We start from the raw sequence: 7,693 nt of genomic DNA on the forward strand, positions 1-7,693 counted from the left end.
AGAAAAGAAAAAGATTGTATAAATAAAAATAAAAGGAAAAACTTAGAAAACCTGGCGCGTGATCCTATACGGCGAGGGTTTGAAGGACCACTGTGGAGCTGCATCCTTGCGTGCGTTGGATCTGGTGGTGACATGATCCTACGATCGGCATATGGGGGCACACGGTAATCGCGCCTGAGGTGAGAATACAAGATTCGGGAACAAACCACAAACGTGCACGCCTTTTTACATTTGAATTGGACCACTGACGTCACGTCGTCATCTTCTTCCTTCATCCTTTGCCATAGCTTTTACCTATGCACAACACCGTCACTACACCCTTTGGCTACGAATTTTTGTGTAGCTATAGACCCTGCAAAACTCAAAACGCAAAATACCAACAATAAATTCAATCCAGGGACACATATCGATTGTAAATTGACCCCTGAGTCCAATGGTGTCCTTAATTTTGTCCAATATTGTCTCTAACCAGAACCCCTAATCCGAAGCTTTAGAACCCTAGCCATGGTGAAATCTTCATCGTGCACTCAAACTTCAATCAAACTATCCAGAAAGCATCAAAACACTATTATAAACATAAATATATAATCAAATCATATGCAAAATGCGTGTATGTATGGAATCGAATTTAAAAATATATTGCTCATCCATGAGCGTGAGTTTACGTTTCTGGGAGCTTTGATCGATGATGAAGGTTGGTTTATGTTCGGAAAGCGCCAAGGAACTGATTGGGGTACTTTATTTGATCTGAATCAAGCTGCAACTCGGTCTCCTATTTCCTCCTTGGTCACAATTTTTTTGCTTTGGAATAGGGTTCTGCCTCTCAAATTTCATCCCCTTAGCATCTGGAATGGTTATACTTATATAATAGAACAATCTAGGTCACCAAAAACTGAATGAATCTTATTGAATCAAAGATTTGCATTTGATGGAAATTCAATTTGTAGATATTTCTAAATTGGTCCAATTTAAATCTCTTCTCACCAATCTTATTTTTGCACGAATTTGGATGGAAAATATGGATCCAGTGCTATTCCTGGATGTTCAATTTCTCTCTTGCATCCAATGCTATTCTTGGATGTCTTATCTCTTTTATCCAGTTCCATTTTTGGATGTCATTTCTCACTTCATTCAATGTCATTCTTGGATGTTGTGATCCTCACTCTATTCATTGCTATTCTTGGATATCGTGATTCCTTTTATCCAGTATCATTCATGGATTTCATTTATCACTTCATTCAATGTCATTTTTGGGTGTTGTGATCCTCACTTTATTCAATGCTATTCTTGGATATTGTGATCGAGTGCCATTCCTAGATTTCATTTATCATTTCATTCAATGTCATTCTTGGGTGTTGTGATCCTCACTTTACTCAATGTTATTCTTGGATATCGTGATTCCTTTTCTCAAGTGTCAATCCTTGATTTCATTTCTCACTTCATTCAATGTCATTCTTGGGTGTTGTAATCCCCTCACTTTATTTAATGTAATATGACTGAAAAATAGTGACCAAAGAAAATGTGAGAATTGTCTCAATGCATTACAGTGCCATATCAAAACAATTAATAATATGAAAAAATGATCATATGTTTTTTTTTCCAATAAGCTATGATATATTAAAAAGAGAACCAAAGTTCTCATCCACACTTACAAAGGGAAACAAGGATGAAACTTCAAAAGAAAAATTACACGCCACACCAATTGAAACTTAAGACGGAAACAACAAAGGATTTTTTCTGAAACCATAAAAGTTACAATTAGGTTAAAAGTCTAATAAACAAAATCAAATAAGTGATGAAAATAATGGTTTTCGTAGTGTATTTGATAAAACTATATTTTAAAAAATAAATAGTATAAATTTTTATTATTGTTAATTCTACACATAAAAATAGGCTACCGATTAAAGTAATCAATAGTTGATTACATAAAAAAGGTTTTAGCCTAAACTAAACCCTAATTTCAAATGAGAATCAAACACAAAATTCTACATTATGAAAATGAAGAGAAATTGTGTCAAAGTTTCACAAGAATCGTTTTCTCAAACTAATTCGTATTTACTTGATGAGTGTTGGGAACTTATCTTTAAATTTCTCAACTGCGATGACGAGTATTTGAAGTGTCTCTCACTGGTCTCAAAACAATTCCTCTCCATCACCAGCGGTTTTCGATTCTCTCTCACGGTCTATCAACGTACTCTACCTTTCCTCCCTCGCCTCGTTCAAAGGTTTACCAATGCAACACGTTGATCATTACCGAATTTGAAGGATCACTCAGGTTAGGACTTGGTGATAAATGAACGAACCTAAGAAAATGAAAAATTGTAAATTAGCATCCAACACCCCTTTTTAATTTGTTTGAAATATCCTTGAATTGTTGAAGCTTCTTAATGAATACTTGTTTGTTGAGAACATCTTTTGTTTGTTTTGTCATCTTGAATTATTCCAAATAGATTTCCTTCTTTTGAACGATATCGTGAATGTAATTAAGTGCAAGATGCGGTGTGGGGTAGTATTCTTAGAAGTAGATATGGGAATCCGGTGACTAAAGTTCTCATTGGTGACAAGAGTGTGTTGAAAAATCGGGATTCCATATGGTGGAGAGATCTTTTGTTATCCGATTTTTCTGTCAATTTGTTGGTTAACCGTTTTGCAGGGGCTGTCAAATGCAAAGGTTGGGAACGGACTGGGAACACCATTTTGGTATTCCTTATGGCATGGTGTTCAACCGTTGAAGGATGCTTTTCCCGAAATATTTGCTCAAGTTGTTGATGAACACACATGTGTTACGGCCGTGGGAAGCTGGACAGGGACTGTTTGAAGGTGGAACCTCACAGCCCTTATCGCTAACAGTAGCAGCATTCTACTCTGCATATGCCAGGAGTTTGCGGAAACAGTTCAGGATTTGGCGTTGGACGAAAATGCGTCAGACACTTTTGAGTGGTTGAAAGAAATCGATGGGGAGTTCTCGGTAAGGTCTTGTTTCGAGCTTTTTAGCGAGAATTTAATTGTTTCTCCTCTTACCGCGGATGTGGTGAACGCTATTAATCACTTATGGAAGGTTATGATTCTGTCTAAAGTGAAAATCTTTGGATGGAGGATTCTTCTCAATAGGATTCCGACTAAGGACCAATTGTGTAAGAGGGGAATTTTGTCGAAAAGTAGAGACTTAACTTGTGTGTTTTGTTTGCGGAGGAGGAAAGTCTAGCGCATCTCATGGGGCTTTGTTAGTTAGTGGCAAGAATTTGGAGGAAGGTTTATGTGTGGATTGGAACCATTGAGGAGCTAATCTTGGGGGAGTTTGTAGGTTTTTTTTGCCTATTGTGATAAGGTGAAAAGTATATCTAAGAGGACTATTATTGCAGTAAATTGGCTAGCAACAGCTTGGAGTATTTGGCTGAAGCGTAATGTAATCATCTTTAAACAGTCTTCGATTCTCTCTCTCTACTATCCATTCCTCCCTAGACTATTCCAAAGATTCACTCATCTATTATCCCTCAACCTTACCTGCTTCGACGGTGATCTCAACATGTTTCTCTCTCAAATCTCTTGTTTTCAGTTCAACCTTACATCACTCAATCTATCCAATAAACCTACAATTCCCGCCAAAAGATTGAGAATTTTCTCCAAAAATATTACGACCTTGACATCTCTCACTTGTTCCAACCTATATTCTATCAAGACCACTGACCTCTTACTCATTGCCGATTGTTTTCCTTTACTGGAAGAACTCGACCTCAGTAATCCCACAAAACGTCGCGGTAAATACCTCAAAAAGCTAGAAGCTTTTTCAGGTGCACTTTTCAGACTCCGGAAGGTTAACCTCTCTCTTCATAGTTATATCAATGATAAAATGATTCTCCATTTGTTTAAGAATTGCAAGCATCTAGAAGAGACCATCCTGTGTGGCTGTTATAAAATAACCATTGCAGGCATTTCCTTAGTTCTCCTTTTCCATATTTGAAACTACCATTACTTCACCATTCATTGACTCTTTGGTGCATTTGAAGAGTTTGACTTGTCTTGATTTGTTGTTTCTTAATATCTCTGATGATCTGCTATCCAATATTGCAAGGGAAGGTCTGCCTTTGAGGAGAATTGTCCTCTAACATTGCACCGGCTATAGTTATGTTACAATCTTTAATTTATTATCCAAGTGTCAACATATACAACATTTGGATCTTCAAAATTCTGGTTTTCTTAATGATCAACATGTGGTGGAACTGTCATTGTTTCTTAGTGATTTGGTGTCTATAAATCTTAGCCAATGTAAGATGCTCACACAATCAACATTGTTTGCACTTGTTAGAAACTGTCCTAAACTTGTGGAGGTCAAAATGAAAGCTATTAGAGAGGAGAGTATACATAATACTAATTCTTCGATAGACTCGGGTGTATACCCTCAATTAAAATATCTCTATTTGGCTTATAATTCATGGTTAAGTGACGAAAGCATTATAATGTTTGCTTCTATTTTCCCTAACTTGCAGATCTTGGATTTGAATGATTGTCCCAACATTTCTGAAGAAGGTATTGGTCAAGTTTTAAGGAGATGCTTTAAGATTAAACAACTAAACTTAGCCTATTGTTCAAATGTGAAAACACTTGGAATAAATTTTGGAGTTTCTAAATTAGAGGTGTTAAACTTGTCATTTACTATCATTAATGATGAAGCACTCTATGTGATCTCAAAATGTTGTTGTAAACTTTTGAAACTGAACCTTGAATGTTGTGTTTATGTCACCGAGAAAGAAGTGAGAATTGTGATAGATAATTGCAAACACCTGAGAGAGATCAACTTGAGGAATTGTTATAAAGTGCATTATAATTTTGTTGCTTCAATGGCGGTATTAAAACCATCATTGAGAAAGATAACAACTCCACCTCATTGTTATTTGAACAAGAAAGAGAGAAAACTCTTCTTGTATCATGGATGCCTTGTTTGCCAACCTTAGGGGAGTGCCATGCTGAAGCTAGAAAATGTAAAAGAAATTACTTTTTTCTTTAGATAGTTAATGTGTATACAATTGCTTAATGTGAATAGGAATTAGTTTAAATGTAATTATTTAGTGTAATTATCGATATAGCCCTGTAACTTTTATATATACGAGAAATAATATTGAGAAAAGTATCAAGCCAAGAATTATTGACATGGTATCAGTAGGTTTTCGATCAAACCTGTGAGTTTTAGGTTAATCTTGGCTTTATTCAGCGACACCCCACTGGGTCGCTCTTGAAATCGTCTCGATAGATCTCGTTTCTCGGTAATTGAAATCATCTCGGTTCTCAGTAATCTCTTCCAAGATTGCGATTCTAATCTCGGGTGCTTACAATCGTGTTTCTGGTAGTGCTCATAAGTTACAATTTTGTTATTCCTCCTTGTTTGCAAATCTTGTTTGCTTTGATCGTGTTATCGTATCGGTGTCGGCAAGTATTCTGAATTAGGGTTTTGATTTGGTGTCGGCGATTTTCCAGAATTGGGGTGTTGATTTGGTGTCGGCAAGTATTTTCTTCAATGTTCTGTTGGTGTTTCTTGTTTCACGTTAACAAAATTGTTCTCAAGTCATCTATGATATTATGGCTTCCGAAGAAGAGATAGATCATATTTGTGTTCGTTTTACCGGAAAGAATTATCTTGTTTGGGAATTTCAATTTCGGATGTATGTCAAAGGGAAAGGATTATGGAGTCACTTGGACAATGTCTCTTTGGCACCGTTAGAGACAACTGACTTAGATGCATGGGAAATAGAAGATGCCCAAATTATCACTTGGATTCTCGGTACTATTGATCATCACATGATTAATAATTTGCGATCTTTTTTCACTGCCCAAGAAATGTGGAACTACTTGAAGCGTATCTATAACCTAGACAATGCGACCAAACGTTTTCAGTTGGAGCTAGACATTGCCAATTACAAACAAGGCAATCTGTCTGTTCAAGAATATTATTCTGGTTTTTTGAATTTGTGGACAGAACACTCTATGATTATACATGTTGAGGTTCCCAAGAGTTCTCTCGCGGATGTCCAAGAGGTCTACAATACTAGTAGGCGAGATCAATTTCTCATGAAGCTTCGTGCATAATTTGAGGTTGTCATAGGTGCTTTGCCGAATAGGAATCCTGTTCATTCTTTAGATACATGTGTTGGTGAACTTCTCAGAGAGGATTAACGTCTTGCTACTCAAGGATCCATGTCTCATGATGTTGTCATTTCTGATTCTGCTATGTTTGCATATGCTCCTCAGAATAGATGTAAAGGTCGTGATATTCGACATGTCCAATGTTTCTCTTGCAAACAATTTGGACATTTTGCTCAGAGTTGCAGTAAGAAGTTTTGTAACTATTGCAAGCAGCGGGGCCATATTATCTCTGATTATCCCACCCGTCCTCCACGATCAGCACAACGTTTGGTGCAAGCATTTCCTGCTAGTACAAGCTCTGCAGTTGGTCCTTCCATCACCAATCCATCTAATGGTGGTGCTCTCCAACTTGAAATAATCCAACAGATGGTACTTTTCGCTCTTTCAACCTTGGGAATTCAGGGTAAGTCTTCGAATGTTTCCTGCCCGTGGTTTCTTGATTCTGGTGCATCCAATCACATGACAGCCTCTTCTGAATACTTGCACAATTTACATTCTTACCATGGTAATCAGAAAATTCAAATTGCGGATGGTAATGCTCTCTCTATCACTAATGTTGGTGACCTCAACTCTGATTTTCGGGATGTGATTGTATCACCTGGACTTGCTTCCAATTTATTATCTGTTGGTCAATTGGTTGATAATTGTAATGTAAATTTTTCTCGTGATGGTTGTGAAGGATAGAAAAACACTTAGAAAGGGGGGGTTTGAATAAGTGTAGTCTAAAAACTTGAATGATAAAAATAATATGCACAGTTATTTTTATCCTGGTTCGTTGTTAACTAAACTACTCCAGTCCACCCCCACGGAGTGATTTACCTCACCTGAGGATTTAATCCACTAATCGCAACAGATTACAATGGTTTTCCACTTAGTCCGCGACTAAGTCTTCTAGAGTATCCTGATCACAACCTGATCACTCCAGGAACAAATGCTTAGACACAAGCTAAGACTTTCTTAGAGTATCCTGACCACCACGTGATCACTCTAATTACAACTGCTTAGACACAAGCTAAGACTTCCTAGAGTATCCTGATCAACACTTGATCACTCTAGTTACTTACAAATTAATGTAATCAATTCTAAGAGTATTACAAATGCTTCTGAAAAGCTATAATCACACCAGTGATATTTCTCTTAACGTTTAAGCTTAATCTCACTAATATATTACAACAGCAATGTAGTGAGCTTTGATGAAGATGAAGTTTTCTGAGCTTTGAATTTGAACAGCGTTTCAGCAAGTTAATTGTTAGCAAATCGTCAACATTGCTTCACATCAGAACTTCATATTTATAGGCGTTTGAGAAGATGACCGTTGGGCGCATTTAATGCTTTGCGTATTCCGTACAGCATTGCATTTAATGTTTCACGCTTTTGTCAACTACCTCGAGCCTTGTTCACGCTGTGTCTACTGACGTTGCCTTTAATAGCTTCCAACGTTCCTTTTGTCAGTCAGCGTAGCCTGCCACCTGTACTTTCTTCTGATCTGATGTTTGTGAATAAAATATTTGAATATCATTAGAGTCAAACAGCTTGGTGCATAGCATCTTCTTGT

General features: G+C 37.0%; 1 pseudogene; it reads left to right on the forward strand.

The window, feature by feature from the left end:
- Positions 1 to 1,998: 1,998 nt before the first annotated feature.
- Positions 1,999 to 4,952, forward strand: LOC131597998 (SCF E3 ubiquitin ligase complex F-box protein grrA-like; annotated as a pseudogene).
- The last annotated feature ends 2,741 nt before the right edge of the window (positions 4,953 to 7,693 follow it).

This window comes from Vicia villosa, linkage group LG4 (assembly GCF_029867415.1).
Source record: "Vicia villosa cultivar HV-30 ecotype Madison, WI linkage group LG4, Vvil1.0, whole genome shotgun sequence".
Classification (NCBI taxonomy): Eukaryota; Viridiplantae; Streptophyta; class Magnoliopsida; order Fabales; family Fabaceae; genus Vicia; species Vicia villosa.